Source organism: Mytilus edulis, chromosome 9 (assembly GCF_963676685.1).
Source record: "Mytilus edulis chromosome 9, xbMytEdul2.2, whole genome shotgun sequence".
In the NCBI taxonomy this organism is placed as follows: domain Eukaryota; kingdom Metazoa; phylum Mollusca; class Bivalvia; order Mytilida; family Mytilidae; genus Mytilus; species Mytilus edulis.
The window spans coordinates 24402320-24418258 of NC_092352.1; the positions used below are offsets into that span (position 1 = coordinate 24402320).

At 29.9% G+C, this 15939-nt stretch overlaps 1 long non-coding RNA gene across 2 annotated transcripts in view; it reads left to right on the top strand.

The window, feature by feature from the left end:
• Nucleotides 1-3753: 3753 nt before the first annotated feature.
• LOC139487866 (uncharacterized) overlaps nt 3754-15939 on the top strand; it is a 61704-nt gene continuing 49518 nt past the window's right edge. The window contains exons 1-2 of one of the 2 annotated variants that reach the window (XR_011655891.1): nt 3754-4207; nt 9350-9505. This is a non-coding gene — a long non-coding RNA (uncharacterized lncRNA). The remainder of the gene's footprint in view (nt 4208-9349; nt 9506-15939) is intronic. The other variant, XR_011655892.1, reaches the window with a different exon arrangement.

Genomic DNA, 15939 nt, shown 5'->3' on the forward strand with positions numbered 1-15939 from the left:
CCATGTGAAAATTTGCAAAAGTGAAATGTATAATGATTTGTGAGATTTGAAGTTGAATGAAATTGAAGACAGAATTTTTCATGTGAGGAATTCTTGCCATGTTCTGGCGATAGAAGGTGAAGTTGAACTTAAACTAAATGTTTGAATCATTTACTTTTGCTAAAGTTATGAGCAGGATTTAAAGACAAGTTGCATTAAATAAAAATAATTAATAGCATCATGTGTATGCAACATTTCTAGAAATCTTAATAATTAGTCTCTCACGTTCATTGTGTCAATAGTTCAGCCATGGCAATAATAAATGAACAAAAAGATTTCACAATTTACAGTACTATTTTATATGATCTCTAAAAACTTTATTCAATTCATTCATAACTGAATAGTAAATCCTTTTTTTTTTGCTACCTGATGTTAGCTTATAAAATATCTATGCAAAGTAAATTTTTTTATAACAGTTAAAAATTACTGTATTTCTGCACTTAATTTTTGAAGTCTCAACTTTTCACAAATTCATTGATTATATTCTATTTACTGAAAAACGGAAATCACAGTGAATAGAATATTTAGAGCTTAAAGTTAATCTTTGACCTTTAATGGATTTTTTTGGTAAACCACAAGAAGAACCTGACAATAAGTGTTTTTTGTCGGCAGAGTTTGGAAGGATCCTATTGATGAGCAAGGAAGCGAGTTAAATCTGACTTACAATCTTACCTACAATCTCTCACGATTATTAAGTAGATAAACGCTGTCATGTGATTATATTTTAGAAACATGAATGAAAAAATATTATATATTTTCAAATTTTATGAATGGAAATGAAACTTATTTACATAAATTTTCATTCATAAGTTTCAAAGTTTATTGACATCGATTCAGTTAATGGCCGACTTATTTTCCTAAAAAAGAAAGTAAACTTTGTTAGTAAATACAAATTAAAAGCTTGTATAATCTAGTCAAATATGTTATAATTATTCAAATACAATTCAAACTTTTTTCAATATATTTTTTTTTTAGCGGTTCAAATGTAGTTTTATTTGAGAGAAAAAAAAAGAAGTATATGTAATACTTTGTATTTAAGAAGAAAAGTAGTTCAGGTTTAATTTATACAAAATAGATGAAATAAATTTACATATAACAAACAAAAAACATTTTTCCTGTCTTCAACAAAAAGTAGAGTAATTAATATTCAGAATAATAAATATATCACAAACTTCTTTCTTATTTTGAATCGTATTCTATTATAACCTTTCTTTTTTTTTGGACACCTAAAGGTATTTTTTAAGTTTTGCCAGCCATGAAATAAAATTTAAATCTTGTCTGCTATTAAGCTGTTTTAAAATTTAAATATATTTTCTAAACTCATTCATCTTCTCTTGTTGATAAAATGTAGTTGATGTTTTGTATAAAAGGAATGTAAAGTATTTGTGTCAGTGGAACATGACATATGAGAACAGGTAAATGTAGGAGTTTAGACGGGAATATCCAGGGAAAGTTACTTGGTTCTCAAAGCGAGCACGGTACAGGTAATACAAATGCAGGTATTTAAATTATTTTCTTTTTTTTCTAAATATATTACATTTTCCAAAAAATAATTGTTCCTAAGAATTTATTTTGAATAATTTGAAAATATCAAAAATGAAAAAAATGTACTTGCATGGTTTTAAGTTTTGAAATTTTGTGAAATGAATGTTTTCCCCCCTTTTTTTGCATGAATTGTAATATGAGGAGTTATTTCCCCTGATGGGAAGTTTATGCTGTAACAGCTAAATTCTTTTTTTCATTATTTAGTTATTGAATTTTGCATCTTAAAGTCATCCATTCTTGACAAATATTCTTATGTTTTATAATTGATTTTTGATATAAAATTTATGAATAGCACTTAAAATTTCAATTTATAAAAAAAATAATGTTGGGATTAAAAAAGTTTTTATCTCTATTTTTATGCAACACTAAATTAAGGAAAAATTGAAAAAAAAAAATTGAAAATTAACAATGTGTGAAAGACATGTATTTAAGAGAGGTGTTACTTATAAATAATAATGCATTGGATGTGTTTATTTTATAATATGTAGATCAACAGTATTCAATTGTAAAAAATGTGAATATGAGATTGCAATAGGTATATATATTCTGTTTAGAAACCAATTACTGTATATGTTAAGGCCTGAACAAGGTCTATATATATTTATGTGTGTGTGAGAAAAAGAAAAAGTGTGATTTGATATGTGAAGATCAAAAGTAGGTGACAAGTGGGTGTAAACTGACCTGTTCCCAACATGTTTATTCTGGGAGTATAAAACATCTAATGATTCATTACCTACATGACAAGTAAAAGGCAACATCTATCAACTCAATGTGAAAGGACATATTTCTCAGGTTTCTAGGTAAAATATACACCTTGGGAATATATGAATAATCTTTATGAAAGGCAAATATAAAATTCAGAAATTATATCAATGGGTGGGTGGTATGGAAATTCTAAATTAGGATTTTAATATAAATACCTACCATTTATTTGACTGATATAAGTCCCAGTTTTTGGATTTCTTTAGTCGGTCTCCTTGACTGATATAAGTCCCAGTGGATTTCTTTAGTCGGTCTCCTTGACTGATATAAGTCCCATTGGATTTCTTTAGTTGGTCCCCTTGACTGATATAAGTCCCAGTGGATTTCTTTAGTCGGTCTCCATGACTGATATAAGTCCCAGTGGATTTCTTTACTCGGTCTCCTTGACTGATATAAGTCCCGGTGGATTTCTTTAGTCGGTCTCCTTGACTGATATAAGTCCCAGTGGATTTCTTTAGTCGGTCTCCATGACTGATATAAGTCCCAGTGGATTTCTTTTAGTCGGTCTCCTTGACTGATATAAGTCCCAGTGGATTTCTTTAGTCGGTCTCCTTGACTGATTTAAGAAGAAAGACATCTGAATATACCATGTGACAACAATCTTATTCAAAATCTGAAATCTTCAAATTTGGAATATTTAAGCCCGAACTGAAATATGGAATTTTACCAGTTATGTATTAGATTTGATAAAAAGTTACTAGTAAACTGCTCACAAAGTCTCTTTTAATCTAGATATATATTTGATGTTTACCATTCTGAAATCAAAAGAAATGACCCCCATTGAATGAACAAGAATTGGATTATTGAATTAATTCATTCATAAAACTATCACAAGTCTATATATAACACTGCTGGTGGACTATTAGTCACCATGGTTACCATACACACAATAGCCAATGTTTTGGTATGGTTTAATTTTGTTAGACTATAATATAATAGGTAGTAAAAGTAGAGTAGCATCTTCCAAGTTAACCTTCATTCTTTTTTCGGCTGTTTTATTTAGTAAGATTGATAATTGATGTTCACAAATATTTTATATATTTTACTTCCAAAAATTTTGGTTTTAAGAATAACTGGCAGAAGATATTCAAAGTTATAGATCTTAGTTTTTCAAATGCAAGCAAGGGGCCTCTGGTTCAACTCCTGATGTTCCAGCAGCATTTGACTGACAGTGTATCATTAATTGATTTACTGAAAAACTAAATTCAAAATGATTACCAGAAGTAGAAAACAGTGGAAATACTGTGATGCAAAAAGTTATGTTTAAGAATGCTTGTTTTAGAATAGGCAAAACATTCTTAGTCTATAATTTAATATGTTTGAACTTTTAACTTCTGTTCAAGATTTTTATACAACACAGGATATAGTTCATTATAGACAAATTACAATGTATATATAAGTAATATAGGTCAGACTTTATGTCACTTTTTTGCAGAGAAATTACCACAGAACAACCTGTTAAAATAGTTTTGGTTTCAGATGGAAATCTAATTTAACCAGATCAATGAAGCTGTACTTATACCCATAAACTTAATGTTCCTAACAATAATTATTATTTATTTGAGGCGTTTAGCTAAGAATGCAGATTATGCTATGTTTTTTTCCTACATGAGTTTTTATTAAGGATAATTGTAGTGTTTGATGAGTTTTGTTCCCACATGTATTGAATGGCTCCGTAGACAGCCCTACTTCCGGCTTCTGTGCAGTAATGAGGCATTACCCTAACATCTATTACTGATAAAAGATATTTTTTGTTCAATAACTTATGCAGATTTTTGTTTAAGAACAGATATATGTATTTCAGGTTCAAACCACTGTGCAACGAATTTACAGACAGGCGTTGGCTAAAGATATCAAAAAGGTATTCATTAGTTATAGGGAAAAAAATCTTCAAAGATAATTTTTTCTATTGTCTTTAGAAACTTTTCAGAGCCTGATATTTACACATTGTTGAATTTTGTACATTAGTAAAGTTTTTCTTCATATACTTGGATATATTTCAAACACTTTGGAATCTATCAGCAAGAAGTTTTTTTGATACAGAATAATGGCAACATGTAGAATCTTATAATTTATATGCATTACATCTGTTGATCTATTAATTCTATTAAACAGATCTTTTACTCAGTTGTATGGCTTGTTTTGTGTAATTTTATGGTCATCTTATTTATTTTCGTTTTTTGTCCATCTGAGCTAGAGTTCTCATCGGATGTTTCCTTAAAAAAAATGCTGAATGACAGTATTTCAACCACACAATTTTTAGTTAAGATTTGTCACATTTAGTATTATAATGTTTTTAATCTATTCATTGAAATATGTGTGACAAGGTTTTGATAAAAAGTGATTTATACTGGAATTTTGCCATTTCGTTGGTCAATAAACTCAATATTATTTATGATACCCTATGATGGTATACTGATAGTTGGGTGATGGCCAGAATAGGTTTCTCTCAACTGATGTGTCCAAAATCAGGGTCAAAAATATAATTTTGTTCAAGTTGGTACATTTGATAGTTGTTCAAGTACTTATTTATACAGTTGCTAAAAGGTATAATAAATTAAATCATTAATTATCTTTTTACAGCTTAGTTGGCTAATTTTGTGTCATCTGTTTTTTGAAACATTCACCTGAAAATTAGGAGATGACAATTTTTCATTGGAGAATTTGCAGGCATCAATTGGTGACCTGATGGTTGCAGATTTTGTTACAATCCTCAAATAAAATAAAATGGTGCCCTCAAATCTTTTAATGCATTACTGTTATTTCAATTCTAATGCAATCGTAAAAACACCACTTAATCATTAATTTTGAAACCAGTCACACTGTGTCTTGACTTGTGCACAATTCGAGCCCACACATAGGCGGATCCAGGGGGCCCTGGAGGGCCCAGGCCTCTTTTCATGGGAAAAATTTGGTTGATTATATAGGGAATCATTGAAGCATGACTGGAGCGGGCCCCCTTAGGTCAGTCAGCGGGCGCCCCCTTAGGAAAAGTTCTGGATCCGCCACTGCCACAACTATAAGGCAAAATCTTTTTTTTAGTCTCCATATAGATGAGCTACAGATACTTTTAGCTGCTTGAATAAAAAAGTTGCCCTTAGATCAGACAAATCGCCTTACATAGACATATTTTTTGATTGAGTTAAGTCTGCCAATTGATATTTTATCGTATGTTTTTCTTTGTTGTGATGTTATGCTATTGTTTCAGAAAAAGGGAGAAGGTTTGGATCCATTAAAACGTTTAATCCCGCTGCAAATGTTTGCACCTGTCCTAAGTCAGGAATCTGATGTACAGTAGTTGTCGTTTGTTTATGTAATATATACGTGTTTCTCGTTTCTCGTTTTGTTTATATAGATTAGACCGTTGGTTTTCCCGTTTGAATGGTTTTACACTAGTAATTTTGGGGCCTTTTATAGCTTGTTGTTCGGTGTGAGCTAAGGCTCTGTGTCGAAGTCCGTACTTTAACCTATAATGGTTTACTTTTTAAATTGTTATTTGTATGGAGAGTTGTCTCATTGGCACTCACACCACATCTTCCTATATCTATATTAAAATCATTAAGTGGATGCAATATCTTGTAGAGCCATGTTAGTTGTTTCAAAGATAAAAGGGAAGGGAATGAACGCTTTATGTGCAAAAGCCTTGAAAATATATTGTGAATTCAGACATTATGCTGTGTGCATTCAATATTGGAATTGTTGCTAAAGAATAAAATTGTAAAGTCAATTAATGAAATCAGGACATGTTGCATACAAATAATCATGATCAGAATTTAAAATGTAAGTTCAAAACTAATCCTATCATATTTGGTTACAAAACATTCTTTAGTAGTGCAGGATGAAACCTTTTTTTTACACCAGAGTACAGATGTACTTCATCATTGTAAGTCATGAATAATCTCTCAGGGTATTGACCTCCATTGATATACAAAATGTATACATTCTAAGCTCAAAGGAAATCCAAATTGTTTACACAATGTGAGGAGTAGCATTGTTTTAATTGAAGCAGATTGGTCATAAATATCATTGTCAGATATATTGTGGGGGTTGCTGTCAGTTGCACATTATTCATAATTTGTGGAATCAAAAACTTTTTTTGTTCAGTGGGGGATCCAGAAGGGAGGTTCCAGGGGTTGGACCTCCCCCCCCCCCCCCCTTTTTTGGGCAATCAATGCATTTGAATGAGGACATATGGTTGGGAACCCCCGTTTTGAATATGACCAAATCCGCCCCTGTTCAATAAGCAGTACAATGATGTTATTAGAATTATTTGGCTGTAAATTTCTGTATTTGGGGATAATAAGCCTACTGAACTGATTTCTTGTAGATTAATATAAAAATTCAGAGATGGGAAATGATTGCAAGAGACAACCATCCAACAAAGACCTAATGGCCTAAGCAACTTTAGGTCACTAGCCTTCAACAATGAGAAACAGTAATTTCTCTCGATGCAGAATTAAGTGCATTTGAAAGTTTATTTACTACAACAATTCAAAATGCATGTTTCCCATTTTATGTAACAGTATGTTTTAGATGTATTAAATAAACTACTTCAATTGTGTTTTATACTTTTTTGTAAATGAAGCACTATGTTACATTAAATACTATTGATTTCTATATGTGATATTTCATTCATGATAATGTGTGAATGAAATACTTGATGAATATTAATAGTTGTATCGTGACTCACCTACTAATTTATTAATGACCAGTAATAATGATGATGCAGTTAAGAGTAATTATTTCATTTTTATTTTTTTTTTACATGTATCACTTGAAAGTGTCAAGTGAAGTGAATACTTGCTGTTATTCATGGTTTATGGAATGTTTCACCATCCTTTTCAAAATACAAGAAATATACAATTTCCATAGAGGCAAATTAAAAAATTGCATTGAGTGGTTTCTTTATGAGTGAATGTATTGGTTTCAGAAATTCTAAAATATTAAATTGAAAATTATATTTTTAACCAATGATAACTGAACACGTTATTTATGCTTTTGTAAAATTGAAATCAATATGGAATCAACTGCTTGTCTTATTTGTTACTTTTTTTTCTGTTCATGGAAATTTTAGTTTCTTATGAAAAAATTGCTACTTTATCTAGCTTAATACAAGTGGAAATATAAAATGGGGAAAATGATTCTTATTCAATTAAGAAATAATGAGGACAATAAACTTTTTTTAATTTTTGACCCTTTTTCCAACATATTTATATGGTACATGTACTGTAATATTTTCCTAAAAGACTGAACAAGAAGGATAATAAGATTGACAGAAAATAGTGTGAGTTAAGGCATGACTTAATTAATTTAAGAGTGCAATTTTAAAGCAATATGAATTATTAGACATATTATGTGTCTTATTAAAAAAAATGTAAAAGGTCATCTCAAATTTTCAGCAAGTTTTTCTATAATTCCTTGACCTTTGTCCATGTCAGTTAATTTGTCTTAATGTAATATAAACTGGACTCACTAGGTATAATAATAATAGCTAGGTGCAAGTACACTTAATGAATTAATCTGGATTGATTGGAGGGAGAATGTTTATACTACTGTAGCCTGGCACTAATTTTTCCTGTATGTCCCCAGGGGACAAATAAATGTGAGGCGACTTGAAGGGAAATTATTTTGTTTTCTGTATAAATATGATATATAATGTAAAGCTGTACATATTATTTTCTCTGAGACAATTATATTACTTAAAAGCATGATTCATAAATATGTATTAAAACTGTCTGTTCCAGTAAAAAATAAATTTATTCATCTTTGTGTTGTATGAATATAAAGTCATTTGTCTCCTATGGCAGATCTCATCATATAAACTGCTTTATACAATTTTCTGTTTAACTTTTAGCATTGGAAGTCATTCATACAAACTGTGTAAATTTTGTTTTTAAAGATATCAGGGCTTTTGAAAAAGCAACATTTTTCTATTAAAGACATATAGTTCTTAAGAAATTGCCATTTTATTGTAAATTGATTGGCTTATTAAATAGCTGACTTTTCTAAAGAATGCACAGATATTGGGATAGAAAATTTTTATACAAATCACTTTATGTCTTTGAAAAGGAAACATCCATACAAACAAGAATATACATTTGAAAAGTCATATAAATTCTTGACAAATTACTTGTTATACATATATAAAATGATCTTGGCTAATTTATGCTGACATTTATATGTACTTATAGGTTTTAATATTCTGTTGATAAAAGTTTGTAATGGAATATTTTAACACAGTAGATAAAGGATTTTAGTTTATAGAATTTGTTTCCCACCAAACTTGGTTTGTTCAATGAATGCATAAAACTCATGATGGAAAATTTAATAGTTACATGGGGAAAAAATAACTAAGCATGTATCAATAAATAAAATTGCAAATACTTTTAGAACTTAACATGCTTAACTGTATGATAAATTATAATACATGGTGGTAGTGAGTCTCATATCACATGAGAAGATTTGCTTCTTCCCAAAGGGTTTTCAGGGGAAAAAATGATAGAATTTAGCAGCCCACCGCTCTTGTCATCTAAAAGCAAAATGAAATAATATTTAATTTAGTATGGACTAAAGTACTTATTTAAGATACCAAATAACTTGGTAAGACATGCATAGAATAAAAACAGTACTGATGTACTTAAACTGAATTCTGAGTGCTTATAAAAATGAGTTAGAACTAGATTAAACAAGTTTGGTATCTAAGAAAGTGAACCCCCCTTTAAGTACCCTTGCCACTGTATCTAATAAAATATTGGTCAAGTGTTTACATATCATTGTTAAGATATAGGTCATGAAAGCTATCAGTGATCATAGGACTATAGAGAAACATTGAACATCATTTTTACATCACAAATCAATACATAATCCTTTTATTCTATCATCAGTATTGACTTACTGCTTTTTATGGAAAATTGACCCAAAAAAGGGAGGAGTTTTCACTGATGACACAATTTTTTGTGTGAGGCAAATATTTTAGTGTAACCTGATCCCTGTTTCATTATAGTGAACTGGAACCAGAGATTGACATCAATGGACTCTAAGCTTGATTGGTCTGAAGGAAGAATTAAGGTGAAGGAAAATGAACTTGACTTGGTATCAGCCACCATAATCAAGTGTTTCCTGTGTTTGAGAAGGGGGTGTTACAGAATGGCTGTCCAAGGTATGGAAAAATTTTAATCTACAATTGTGTGTTAATGTCTCACTCAGACAGATGTATGATAGGAGGGGGCAGGTGTTAGACAAGCCTCCAAACAATAGGGAGAGTTATACATATAATTTTGGCATCATAAGGACTCACTTGACTTTTATTCTCAGGTAAAATATACACTGTTTTGTATAGGTAAAATATGTATACTGTTCTGAGTCAAATATCTTTTTGAATTAAGAGGAGTTTTTAGGCAAATTTATGTTGTTATATTTGTTTGCCTTCTTGGGTTTGGGTTAATCATATTGATCTGACATTTAGATTTTGTGTGGAGTGATTTTCAAACATAAACCTTGTTTACCTAAATTGTATTTTGCCTATTTTCTTTTTTTTTTAATGAAATTCAATGATAAATTGAAAAAAAGTTATCAGAAATATGACAGATCAAATTTTGTAGTTGATGACTGATGCAGCTTATAACTGCTGTTTGTATTAACATATTCTTATATTTAGTCTTTGTATGGAAGTAAAGTTTGACCCAAGAAAGTTCATAATCTTACTAAAACTCAGTTTGTAGGTTAAATAAATTCATAATCACATGACTGAATTGACCTTGACTTTTAACAATTGTCATACCTAAATCCTTACTTCAACTTTGTCTGAGAAATCTCTGAAAAGGCAAATTATGCAGCCATAAATTAAATTTTTTGTTTAGAAAAAAATAAAATCGTAAAATCATAAAAATCTGGTTGTGACAATTCTCAATTGCAATTGCATTTGTTTAAGTAGTATTTAAATTGTAGTGACAGTTTTAAGGACATCTAAATATAGTATATTATAATATGATAAACAGGATGGGTTTTTGTGAATGATAGCCGATTTCATTGATAAGTGATTTCCTTCCTATAAACTCCTACAATTATGTATTACTCACGATTATAATGATCAGTAATTGACCTTCCATAAATTTCTCATATAATTTGCTTTATTCATACATGTTAACATTGTATGTGAATGTCAACGAGTCTTAGTCTATTTTATCTTGTTAATTATAGATTTATTACTTTTTCATATTTATAGTCTTTCAACCATTAGGTTGTCATACTTTCCTAAACATTTGACAGTTCAAATCCCCTTGTAAACTGTTGAACATAACATACAGTATCACAGGAACTATAGAACTGATATCTACTGGAGAGTTACTTCCCTTACTTTTTAAATGCATGGTCACTATTCATATTATCATGTAGGAATTAATTAAAATAAATAAATGAATGTGAAAGTAAGATATAATGATGGCTGGAGGGTGCATATTTACATGAGCATAAAACACTGCAAACATTAAATTGTAAAATGAAAATTGAAAAATTGAAAATAACTAGTTGTGCGGTAATTTAGCATCATTAGATTTTTAAAAAACCCTTTCAAAAAACAAGTTTTTACGAGAATTAAAATTATTAATTGTATTCTCAATTAAATCTCGAATTTTAAAGACAAGTAAATATATTTTGATTTTAAGTTGCAAGAAATCGTCAGGAAGGGAGATAACTCACAAAAGGATAACACATATTGTATGTATCTGATTACATTGATAAAAAAAACCAAACATATTAATGACCTATATTTAATGAAACATTATCATTTTGAAAAAAGAAGAAGAAACCTAAAGGAGAAAAAGATAAAAACTGTCATATATTTTTAACTACAAATTTCCATTCAAATGTTGTACTTATGAAATAGTCTGTAAGATCTAGAGTACACAGACGATATTTTTTTTCTACTTATAGTGTATGAACTATTTCCTATACAAAATAATAATTTTTTTCTCCACTTAGTTTATGCACCATTTCCTACAAAAAAACAACCAAAATAGAGTTGCATAAGGAAAGTGTGTCAAAGAGTGTGTTTTTTTTTGCTGGTCTTTTGATCATTAGAAAGGCCATTAAGACTGGATGTCTCTGTAATTTGACAGTGAAATTTGTCTTACAATAGTTATAAGTAGTAATTTCCTGCAGCCAAAGGTGAACGCATTGAGTGTAGATTTTATACAGTGCAAGCAAAAGTCATTTGCATGTATTAAACTTGCATTATACACATGTAATCACCTCATGTCTTAAGTTGAATTATTTGTAAATAAGAAACTTGATTTTCTCCCATGAAAAGATAGTATAAACATTTAATCAATGTGAACATGAATTCTATGCATGACCTGAAGGCTAAAATAAAATTTGACCTAGTAGCCTTTATCTGTTGATGGACTTGACAAACAGCCAAAAAATGATGGAGGGCGATCTTTTAGAAATTACAAAAATTAAGAAAAAGAAAAAAAAAGTTTAATTTTCTTTAAAAAGATATAACACGTTTTCTGAAAGTAAAAATTTTTCCTCCCTCACAAAGTACTTGACCTAGATTTCATCCTATAGCTGTCATAGTGAGCCTGTTCATTGATTTACTATGTTGAGAATTCCTTTCTATTAATAGAACAGCTTGAGTTGTGTCTGTTACAGAGGAAATCCTCACCCTGGGAGATCTAACCCACAAGTAAGATAATACTACTGTTTTTATGAATGAATTACTTTATTTTGTACTTTATCTTTTTTTCATTGATAAAAGAATCATTCAAGTTTTAGGCCGAAAATCGATTTGTTTGTGACTGAAGATGAACATGAAGTCTAGTGTAAACCGAACTTGAATATTTTATTTGAGAACTTGCGATCTTTTAATATTTTTATCATACCATAATTGTAAAGTAAATATTTGCGATTCAATTTAAATATTGGAATTTTGACTATTACCTTATCAATATATTAATATTGGTTAATGTGCAGTACAAGGTAAGAAACATACTTTAATACATTTATAATCCATAAACTTTCATGTAATAGAAATGAATTAACAGAGACGAAAATGGAGGTTGCAACCCAGCAACACAACAGAATCAGAATAAATATCTAGAGGGTAACATATGGTTTTCAACAATACACAAGTATTTACCATATGCTAAGCTTCAGCATCGTCCTGGGTGAAGAGTCTAGACAATTTTTAATAAAATGGATAGAGACTACCAAATTTCATTCATTAACACAAGTTGGTATTACATTTTAGAAGAACATGTTATTATATTTTTAAATGTTTAACATTTAATTTTATATTTTCAATTTGAATTATTTGCTGCTGAAAAAGACAAGGAAAGAGGCAATTTGTACATCCAAGCATATCTCACATTTGTCATGTTTGATTTACTAAATTTGCTAATCTTACACAATGTAAGGGTTGATAAGATTTTTTTTTTAATCTCTTTTTAAAGAATTTTAAACTTGGCACTTCAGAGCTTTTTTTTGCTTATCCTGAAAATTATAGATTGCCCTTTTAAACTGAACTATAACTAAATTTGATGTTAACATGGTACCACGAAAAGGACAGTTTTATGGTTGCTTGGGAAAAGATATGTAATGTTTTTTAGTATCAAAAACACAAATATTTCTGATTTTTTTATCCTTTATTGCTAAGCATAGTATATAAAAAATATTTTTAATAAATGACTTTAATAAATTGCCCAAAAAATAAGCTAACCCATTCATGTTTAGTTGTATCTTCTGGCTACTGTATTTGTCACTGAATTTTCATAAAATTTTATCATCTAAAAGAGGGATTGGTTAGAACAATATAAGAATAATGGTTATGTCAACAGGAATCTGAACCAGTTATACGCTCTGTCTGGCCTTCATGTGTACCAACTGTTACACTGGGAATTGTTGGATTAATTCTACTTGATATTTCTATAAGAAAAAAAAAATCCAACTATTATTAAAAGTGTTATTTTCAAAAAATAAATTTAAGGTCAACCGACTAGAAGATTAAACTTGGTCATCAGCACTTATTATTTGTACCACCAATGTTTGTAATAACAACTGTCTGTCCGTCAATCGTGATTTTTATACAAACTTATTCTGCAAATCTGTGAAACCAGAACATAGATTTCTATAAAGTTGGTCTCTCTCACCCTTAGGGTATATAGAGTATGTATGTAGTTTTAGAAAACGGCTGCCATTTATTTAAATAGGTCATAAGGTTTATCTATGGGAATGTCAAAGGCGTTAAATTATTCTAAATGTTAATTTTCAATGGTTATTCTAATACATAAAAATTTAAGTGTGGCAGAGGCATAATTGGTTGCAGCTAAAATTGACCTGTTAGGAGAATCATATCTTTGGCTTTATACAAGCCATAGGAATGATAGGACCTAAAAAGGTTCATGAATGCAGAAATTATTCATAAATGCAGAAATTATTGAGAATTTTGACGAATGGTCTAAAATGCTAGATTAGTTATTGCGATTTCAGTAAAATCTGTATTACAGTTATATGTATCAGATGTAATCAGAATGCAAGTTTTTATTATTTCAATACTTTTTCATTATTTGACTATTAAATACCTGGCAATAATTTTTGAATTTACAGTGCTCCTTTACTGTCAGCAGCCTAGTAGATATGGAACTGGCATGTTACACATTAGATAATTGTATAATGAGTAGTTACACATAAGATCTGGGTGTAATTATGATTCAATTAATATTGTCCTAAAGTAACCTAATGAACTTTTAAAATTGATATAAAAATGAATGCTCATCTTTTGGGGCGCATTGACCTGCTTTTCAGGTGCCAAATGATCAGTACATGTATAGCCCCACTTGAGTCAAGTACCAGATTATTCCAAGAATACTTATTTTCTACTTTGATATTCAGAGTTCTGCATCTTGATAAATGTACTATAGACTAAATTAGTATAAAGTATATTTATAATAATTTCTTAATTATAAGTTTTCCAAGTGGTGTAATTAGAATATAGGCTACAATTGAGTCTTAAGAAACTGTTGAGTAATTCATTGCGTTTTTATAATCTAAGACTTGTTCTTGAATTAATTAGATAACTAATACCCATGAAAAATAACATTTTTTATGTTCACAAAGGCGTAAAAAGTGTTTGGTAACTCATATAAATATTATATTATGACGCCTACTGGAATAAAATCATCATTCATAGTAGGTATAGAAATTAAATCTATAATTTTCTACTACCTTTAATGACTAAGCAAATATATGTACAAGTTATAATGGAGAAATTATATCATTTTACTTAAATATGTCATCTAACAAAATTTCAATAGTGATAGCTGATGTTAAGAATAGATAAAACTAGGTCATGTCATCCATTAGATTGTACCTTATAATGATTGAGTCTTTCTACATGTAAATGTTTGAATTCAAAATCAGGTGATACCTATGGAAGATGTCTTCAGTTTTGTCCCTATACCAAATTAATTTACTAAGCTGTCCTATTTGTTTGTATATTGTTCCTGTTGGTTATCTTAGTTTCTAAAGTACATGTATGCTTTGACTATAATGAATTTGGTATTGTCTGAAGATTTCCTTGCATCCTATTCATATGAGCTCTTTATCTTTTCTTGGTATCTGCTGCTGTTCCATGCATTATGAGCACCTTGATTCTCAGATATGCTGAAGTGAATGGGACAAGTAGATATGTATCCCAATCCTTGGACTCTATAAAATTGAGAATGGGATTGGGGAATGTGCCAAAGAGACAACAACCCGACCATAGAAAAAAACAACAGCAGAAGGTCACCAACAGTTCTTCAATGTAGCAAGAAATTCCCGCACCCGGAGGCGTCCTTCAGCTGGCCCCTAAACAAATATATACTAGTTCAGTGATAATGAATGCCATACTAATTTCCAAATTGTACACAAGAAACGAAAATTAAAATAATACAAGACTAACAAAGGCCAGAGGCTCCTGACTTAATTGGGACAGGCGCAAAAATGCGGCGGGGTTAAACATGTTTGTGTGATCTCAACCCTCCCCATATACCTCTAGCCAATGTAGAAAAGTAAACGCATAACAATATGCACATTAAAATTCAGTTCAAGAGAAGTCTGAGTCTCATGTCAGAAGATGTAACCAAAGAAAATAAACAAAATGACAATAATACATAATTAATAATAATAATTCTGTTGACAGGTCCACTATAAAACCAAATTAAAATAAGAATTACTCCTCATACTATAAGCAATCACAATTTTTGTAGTAGATTTGATGTTGTTAAAGAAATAATTCCACTTCAAGAGGTAGATTGACATGAAAGTTGGTTTTGAGATACTGACTGATTGTTGTTACTCTGGTTCTGATTAGCTGAAAAAAAAAGGTGCACAGGCCTTTTTTTTTTTTAACCCTTTCACCGAAGGTCTACTTTTGTCTGTCTGTTTGCAAAAATTTGTTGCACATTTACTCTGTCAGTAACTTCAAATCAGTTACTTGAAATATGTTATCATGCTTCTTGTGAGCATGTTATATTGTATAAAGCTTTTTCACATCTATCTCTCGTCAACTTCATGTTAAATGAGTACTCTTGCCTTTTTACAAATGTCCATATA